General features: G+C 44.9%; 1 pseudogene across 1 annotated transcript; it reads left to right on the top strand.

Moving 5' to 3' along the window:
- The first annotated feature begins 7,916 nt into the window (after window positions 1-7,916).
- LOC308436277 (small ribosomal subunit protein uS13-like) lies at window positions 7,917-8,452 on the top strand (annotated as a pseudogene). The gene has a single exon. The product of its transcript is annotated as a small ribosomal subunit protein uS13-like (transcript).
- The last annotated feature ends 216 nt before the right edge of the window (window positions 8,453-8,668 follow it).

An 8,668-nucleotide genomic window follows, 5' to 3' on the forward strand; every position in this document is an offset into this window, starting at 1 on the left:
ACCTTCCTTTATCCCAAAGGTAATCCACAAGGCAGAGAAACACAAGACCCAGGAAGCAATTTAGAAACTGTGGCATTGAGTTGGAGAATCTGGTCCCAAGCAGCTGGCAGAGCTGGGCTGGTGGGAGGGGCTACTGGAGCCTGACCTGGCACTGTGAACAAGGAAGTGGACCGCCTGTGGGCTCTCAGTCCTCGCTATGGTCATGGCTTTTAAAGGGAATGGCCCCAGCTCCTCCTTGAAGGTGGTGGGTCACTACTTAGAGGATTTCAACCACGAAGGTATCAGTGAAGTCAGTCTCTATAGGCCTTTATGAAATCTCATGCTTAAACCATTCTAGAACTTTCTATGAGAAAATCAATCTCTCTTCCCCTATCTCTTTCTCTCTCTCTCCCTCTTCCCCACCCTCCTCCCTCCCTTCCTCCCTCCCTTCCTCCCTCCCTTCCTCCCTCCCTTCCTCCCTCCCTTTCTCCATCCTTCCCTCCCTCCCTCCCTCTCTCTCTGGTTGCAGGAATCCCATTCTACCCAAGAATCACCTTAGATTTCAGTCTTCCCTCTGTCTCCTGAGTCCTGAAATTACAGGCAGGCACCACCACAGCTAAGTTATGAGTTGGCAGTGATCGAACCCAGGGCTTTGTGGACACCAGATAAGTTCCCTGTCAATTGAACTGCATGTCCAGCCTGAAAATGTCCTTTAGAATGCAGCGATGATTAGAAACAGTCGACTCTGACAAAATACAGACTATAAAAACCGAGTAGTGTAACAGGATAAAGAAGTCTCATAATGGTTAGGCAGTGACTGAGGGACAAGGGACTAAGAATCTCACAGTACTCTGGTGTGCTGGCAAGATTGTGGTGGCATGGAGTTTATTCAATTTATTTTTCCGTTTAATAAGCCAAAAAATTTGCATTTTCAGGCTGTCTTCTTATTTTAAGTATTTTATTTTATTTTGGGGTGTATGTGTGTGTGTGTGTGTGTGTGTGTGTGTGTTATTAGTGTCTTGCCTGCATGTATGTCTGTGCACCACATTTGTGCCTGGTGCCCTTGGAGGTCAGAAGAAGGTCCCTGGAACTGGGGATGAGCTGCCATATAGGTACTGGGTCCTCTGCCTGAGCGGTAAGTGCTGTTACCCTCTGAGTCATCTCTCCAGTGGGGGGTGGGCATGGGAAAAGGGAGACTATGTGGCTTTGGCTAGTCAGGAACTTGCTATGTAGACTAGGCTGGGCTTGGAACTCACATAGATCCTCCTGCCTCTCCTCAAGTAGTAGGGTTAGCACCTCAGCCAGCCTTAAGATGTCTTTTCAAATGCTGTACATTGTGCTCAGTGGCTAAGAGCATTTGCTACTTTCACAGAAGACCACAGGAAGCTCAAGAAGATGGAAGGCCATAGAGGGGATACTTCAGTCCTTCTTATAAAGGGGAACAAAATATTCATAGGAGGAAATACAGAGACAAAGTTTGGAGCAGAGGCTGAAGGAAAGGCCATCCAGAGACTGGGGCTCCATCCCATATACTGTCACCAAACCCAGACAATATTGTGGATGCCAAGAAGTGCATGCTGACAGGTGCCTGATGTAGCTGTCTCCTGAGAGGCTCTGCCAAAGCCTGAGAAATACAGAGTCCGATGCTCTCAACCAACTATTGGACTGAAAATGGATCTCCAATGGAGGAGTTAGTGAAGGACTGAAGGAGCTGAAGGGTTTTGCAACCCCATAGGAAGAACAACAGTATCAACCAAACAGAGCCCCCAGAGCTCCCAGAGACTAAGCCACCAATCAAAGAGAGACCCATGGTTCCAGCAACATATGTAGCAGAGAATGACCTTATCAGGCAACAAGGAGAGGAGAGGTCCTCAGTCCTGTGAATGCTCAATACCCCAGTATGGGGGAATGGGTGGGAGATGGGGGGGAGAGGGTGGGAGGGGGAACACTCTCATAGAGGCAGGGGGAGTGGGATGGGATAGGGGGATTCCTGAGGGGAAACTCGGAAAGGGGACAACATTTGAAGTGTAGGTAAAGAAAATATCCAATTAATAATAATAATAAAAAGCTCAAAATAGAAAATATCCCTCTGTGGTCGCCCCACTAAAGGTATCTGTTGTCATCCCTTTGGAATAGATCTTTCTGAGGGTTAAGCTTAGTAGTTAAAAGGGTGAACTTTGAAAGCTGGAGAGATGGCTCAGTGGTTAGGAGCACTGGCTGCTCCTCTAGAGAACAAGTTCAGTTTCTACCACCCACACAGTGTGGTCCCCAGCTGCATGTAACTGCAGCTCCAAGGTGTCTGTCACCTCTGACCTCCATGGGCACCTGCACTCATGTGCACATACCCAAATGCAGACACTCACCTACATACAATTAAAAATAATAAAATCTGTTAAAAAGATGATCTTTGATATTAAGCAGGTTTTATATCCTGGGGTTGCCACTAATTAAAAATGTGCCATGGGGTAAGTTACGACGGGTCTCTGAGCTCCCCGCCTGCCATTGCTTGGGTTACGGACACACACAACCACCCCTGAATTTTACACGGTGCTGGGAATTTCAACTCAGTCCTCCTGCTTGCAGAGCATATGATCTTACCCACTAAGCCACGCCCCCAGACACGCAGTAGGGATTTGAAGCCAGTCCTTTTGTTTCTGACACCCCTGCTCCCTAGCTGAGAAAAAAGTGACCCTGGGAGGCATTAAGTGACCTATAAAGATTATAAACTAAGTGGGTAGTGGCACAAGCATCAGGACTCAGCTTCCTTGGCCCTCTCATCCCTGAGCTAATGTCTGGGACCTCTGAGCTCAGGCATGCTGAGTTGCTAGATGCCAAACAGATTATCCCTAAGTCCCTGCCCACCCACCCCCCCCACCACAGCTTCCAACCTGGAGATGTCTAGGCTAATCAAGACCAAAGGAGGGTTTTGGAAGCAGGTGAGACAGGCTGCAAACTTAGCAGGAGATCAGGAGCAGTATCTTTTGATTTGTGAACTGGTCCCCTTTGATCTGAAGATCAATAAGAGTAAATGAGGTTCAGGTGAAGAAGGCTTTCCCTATACAGGCCTGCTACTGCTACGGTGGGACTCTTGAATTGGCTGCTGTCCTTGTGACTCCCTCTAGAATTCCTCCTCAGTCACCTCCACAGAAAGTAGGCATCAAGGAGACTTTTCTTTCTGTAAGTGCCAAACAAGCTTGTGTGTGAGTGTGTGTGTGTGTGTGTGTGTGTGTGTGTGTGTGTGTGACTGTCATGTGTGATTTCAATAGCTCTTCCCCACCATTTGGCAGCTGCAGCTGTCCTCCAGCCTCAGCTGTAGGAAGAAGGCCTGGGTTTAATAAGTCTTTACCACAAATGTCAACTAGATCCTAAGAAAGCTGCCTGGAGACGCCACGGGGAGCACAGTGGGGCTATTTCAAGACTCCACAGCCCTGTTCAAGAGCTGAACACTGACTTTGACCAGCTAGAATTTTAGGCTGGTTGTGTTTCTGGGGTGTTATGCAGCTTCTGCGTTTTTCTGCTGCCAGTCACCCTGAGCAGAAAGAATTGGAGGGCAGCAGGGAGGTGCTTAGTGGCCACCTGTCCCAAAGCTATACGGGAGTTACAGCCATCACTCTTGGGTCTCCAGATTTAGCTTGAGCTATTGGGGATAGTTTCTAGCTGTGCATAATTGAGTGGAGGTGTTTTGTGTCCTCCCTCAGTGCCTGGCACAGCCCAGGTCCCATGTGAACAAGTACTGATTGTGTGAATTGTTGCCTCAGTCGTCAATAATAGGGGTCGTAAGTCCTGCAGAGGACTCTGGGAGTTTCGATTTAGCAAAGATTTAGTAAGAAAATGAGGATGGCTAAACTCAAAGAGCTAGTACCTAGGTGTCCCCAGCATGCCCCACGCTAACCCAGAACACTAACCCCTTCCCCACTGCAGATGGCTTTCATAGGTTCTGAGGATTCAACTGAAGTCATCGGGCTTAACCAGCAAGTGCTTATAGCCACTGAGACATCTCATTGCTTTTGTTTCATCTCTTAAGTCTCATTTTTCTCATTAATTTCTATCTGTCTGTCTGTCTCTCCTTTTCTCTGTCTCTCTCTCTCTCCTCCCCCCTCTTTCTGTGTATGTGTATGTGTGTGTCTGTGTCTGTGTCTGAAAGAATAAAAGGTTTATGGGACTGGCAGGAACCAGATATGGATGCATCATCAGAGGCTCTACCAGAGTCATACAGATATAGTTGAGGATGCTTGCAGCTAACCATCGGACTGAACACAGGGACCCCAATGAAAGATCTAGAGAAAGGACTGAAGGAGCTGAAAGGGTTTGCAACCTCATGGAAAGAACAGCATTATCAACCAACCAAACCCTCTAGAACTCCCATGGACTAAAGCACCAACCACTGAGCACACATGGAGAGACTCAGGGCTCCAGTTGCATATGTAGCAGAGGATGGCATTGTCTGGCATCAATGGGAGAAGGATTCTTTGGTCCAGTGAAGGTATTTTCTCAGTGTATGGGAATGCCAAGGCACTGAGGTGGAGAGGGAGCACCTTCATGAAGCAAGTGGAGGGGGAGGGGCAATGGGAGTAGGGGAGAAAGGGGATAACATTTGAGTTGTAAATGCAGAGAATATCCAATAAAATAATTTTTAAAAAAGGTTTATGGGACTTTTGGAATGACTCAAAAATAAGAAATAAAGAAAATAAATGCCCCCCCCCCATAAATGAGTTTGACTATCTTAGCTTGTCTGACACATGATTCGAAAATATGGGGAATCCTTAGTAATACTGATTTGTTATTCGTGAATTGGTTTATTTAGTTTCTGTGTCTATGATCATCAAGGTGGTGAGATACAGTGCTGGAAGAGACAAATAGTCAGTTGTTTAGATTCTAGAATGGTCTTTCATGACCTACCACCCAAACCTGGCAGAGCACATGACTGAGCTAAGTTAGGAATATTATCTTATGGCAAAATGATGGGAATGTATTCTGGGAGCAATAGGTTTCTTGGGAAGATGGCAGAAAGAATTATTTTGGGATGGGCATAGTGATTTGGGGCTAAGGATGTAAGGCAGATTGCCAAGTTGTCGTGGTCATTCATACTGATGTATACATTTCCTATTGTAGCTATAACAAAATGGTATAAACGCAGTAGCTTAAAACAATAGGTACTGCAGTTCTAGAAGAAAAAAAAAGTTCAAAATCATTTTGACTGGACTCAGTGTCAGCAGGGAGAGTCCCACGGGAGGGTCCAGCAGGGAGGATCTACTTCCTGCCTCTCTTAGCTCCCAGCTTTCAGATGTTGCTCTTACCCCATAGCTGTTTCCTTTTTCTTCAAACCAGAAACATGGTACTATCTCTTATAAGGACTGTGGGGCTCATCTGGATAACCTGGGGTCACCTCCACCTATAATTCTTTGTCTTAGTTTCCATGAATTAATTTACCTCCTGTCATAGGAAGTGTCATACACACATACACACACATTCTTAGGATTGGGAAGGGTGCCACTATCATCTTCAAGAGGGTATTAATTACCATGGCAATTGTACAGTTCTTATCTAGATGAACAGGGTAAGCCCCGAGCTGTGACTTGTCAAACAACAGCACCGCTCAGACAAACCAGCCCTCCTATTCTTAACATGTATCTGTCACAGCGGATGGATGGGCACCGACAGACTCTGGAGTTGATAGGCTTTCTACTTCCGTGGTTTCTGCCTGCTGTCCCTTTTTGTCCCCAGCATCACACCCAGGCTGTCATTTGGCCGTAGGTGTCATGTCTGTTTAGGTTCCTCCTGTGACAGTTGCTCAAGCTTTCTGCTCCACTTTTGATGTCCTTGAAAGTTTGGAGCCTGCGGATCAAACATTTTGTGGACTGAGTTAGGATCTGTCTGCTGTTTTCTCACGAGGGGGTTATAGACGTTGAAGAGGAAGACCCTGGAGACAAAATGCCCTTCCCTTCCTATCCTCACAAGACTGTGCTCTGTCAGCATGACCTTTGTGCTCATGTTTCCCAGATGACTCTGGTGCAAAGTCCTTGCTTTCACCTCGCTTGCGTGCTGAGGGTTCTGAGAGGAGGTTATCACACAGCTCTCCTTAAAGAGCATGCTGTCCCTTTCACAGTGGAGCATTCACATTTTGAGTCCTACATGTATCTAATATCCTTCACTTACCTGTCTTGTCATTTATTCAGCATGGTCTCAGGGGCATTTATTTTACCCTTTGGTTATAACCCAAAATTACTTTAAGTTCTTAAAAAATTACCTTTGACTAGAGTGCTCTCATTTGGTTCCTATGCCTTTAAATTGTTTTTTTTTTATAAATAGTTACTTTAATTATTTTTACATAAAATATATTTCGATCATATTCTTCCCCCTCTTGTAATATAATTACACAATTTCCCCTTCCTTTTCCTCCCCCAAGCCCCACATATACCCCTTTGCTCTCTTTTATGATCTCTTTTTAGTTCATTGTTAAAATATATAATTATTTTAAATGTTATTATAAAATTTATATTATATAACATATATAATTAAATATATATAATTACATATATTTATAATATAGAAAATACATATTATATATATATTTGTAAATATATAAATACAACCTCAGTCTGTACAATGTTACTTGTGTATATGTATTTTTAAGGCTGGACATTTGGTACTGTCCCATTGCTTTTATCTTTTTTGAGACGTATGCATATATGTGCTTGTGTGTGCATATATGCATGCTTGTGTGTTTGCTTATGGCTTCTTTACTTTCTGGCACTGCAATGTTTGTGCCTTGGAATCATTGTAATATTTTTTACCTTGGCCCACAGAATAGCCATTTTCCTAGGAGGCAGCTGCTGTTTATTGAATGCTGTTATATATATGCCATGGGGGAGGTGCTGGCTGGGCCAGCTGCTTGTAGTCCAGAAGTTTAACTTTTGTAACCTTAAGTTTAAGATCTCGTTTGACCTGTAAGCAGAGACACATGCAAGTGGCTATTCCATGTAGATATCTAGAATTCAGGGAGTGGTCTGGACTAGGGACCATGTCTGAAAGTCATTATACTAGACACTCCCTTTGTAATTGAAACTGGCTTTGACCTCTTGACCTTCTTGTTTTTACCTTCTAAGTGCTGGGGTGTAGGTAGGTGCTGGACTTAGGTGAAGTTTTCCTCTAAAGGGGAACAAAGAAATGGGCTGGTAGCTAGACAGGGACATGATCAAAAGAAAGTTTCTCCCTCCCTCCCTCCCTTTCTCCCTCCCTCCCTTCCTCCCTCCCTCCCTCTTTCTTTCTTTCTTTCTTTCTTTCTTTCTTTCTTTCTTTCTTTCTCTCTCTCTCTCTCTCTCTCTCTCTCTCTCTCTCTCTCTCTCCCTCCCTCCCTCCCTCCCTCCCTCCCTCCCTCCCTTCCTTCCTTCCTTCCTTCCTTTCTTGACAAGGACTCACTATATTGACCAAGCAGGCCTTAAACTTACAGAGACCAGCCTACCTCTGCCTACTTAATGCTGGGATTGAAGGTGTGGGTTGCCATCTCTAGCCTCTAACTAATATTTTTAATAATGGAGTTAATTACAGTGCACTTATATTTATGGGGATAATCCATGGAGAAGTAAAAACATTAATAGCTTACTGAAAAAGGGGGATAATAATGGCAATATTTATTATTAAGATATTTCTCTTTTAGATGCCTGCACACTGTGTTTATTGCAGTACCATACTCAATAGTGAAGTTGAATTAGCATGCATATGAATGTAACATATATATGTGTAAATATATATGCCTTAGCTATAAAGAAGAACAAAACCACGTGGGTTTCTAGAAAGTGGATGGAAGTAGAGCCCATCATTTTGGCTGAAAACACATAAATAATACAGTGTCAGAGGTTTTCTTCCATATGTAGAATCTAAGAAGTCATGAGAGCTTCTCCACAGGAGGCCTACACACCACCATTTGTGCCACCTACATGTCTCCAGTGATCCCTGAAAAGTTCCAGCACAACTTGCGAGTACTCAACACCAACACTGGTGGGCAGCGGAAAATAGCCTTTGACACCACTGCCATTAAGGGTGTGGGGCAGAGATATACCCATGTGGTGTTGAGGAAAGCAGACATTGACCTCACCAAGAGGGCTGGAGGATGCACGGAGGATGAGGTGGAGTGTGTGGTCGCCATGATGCAGAACCCATGACAGTACAAGATCCAAGGCTGGTTTCTGGACAGACAGAAGGATGGGAAGGATGGAAATACAGCCAGATTCTGGCCAGCGGTCTAGACAACAAGCAGTGTGAGGTCCTGGAGAACCTGAAGAAAATTCGAGCCCATAGGGGGCTGCGCCATTTCTGGGGCCTTTGTGTCCACAGTCAGCACAGCAAGACCACCGGCTGCAGGGACTGTACTGTGGGTGTATCCAAAAAGAAAGGAGTCTCTGGGCCTTTGCTGTTAATAAATATTTATATACCTATAGAAAAAAGTTATGAGGGTGGAAGGGAGGAAAGATGAAGGGGATCCACTCGGGAGTGAGAGAAGAGAAGAAAGTGAATAGAGGTGGACATATCACAGTGCATTGTGTCTACGCATGACAGGGCCACAATGAAGCCCATCATTTCTGGCAGTTGATATCTCTTGACAGTGAATGGAGGGAAGATGTCATTGCTTCCCCCTACTCCGCTAAGTGCTTTAGATGAGCAGTCTCCCTAAATGCCTCTTAAATATAAT

This window comes from Micromys minutus, assembly GCF_963924665.1.
Source record: "Micromys minutus genome assembly, chromosome: 24".
NCBI lineage: Eukaryota > Metazoa > Chordata > Mammalia > Rodentia > Muridae > Micromys > Micromys minutus.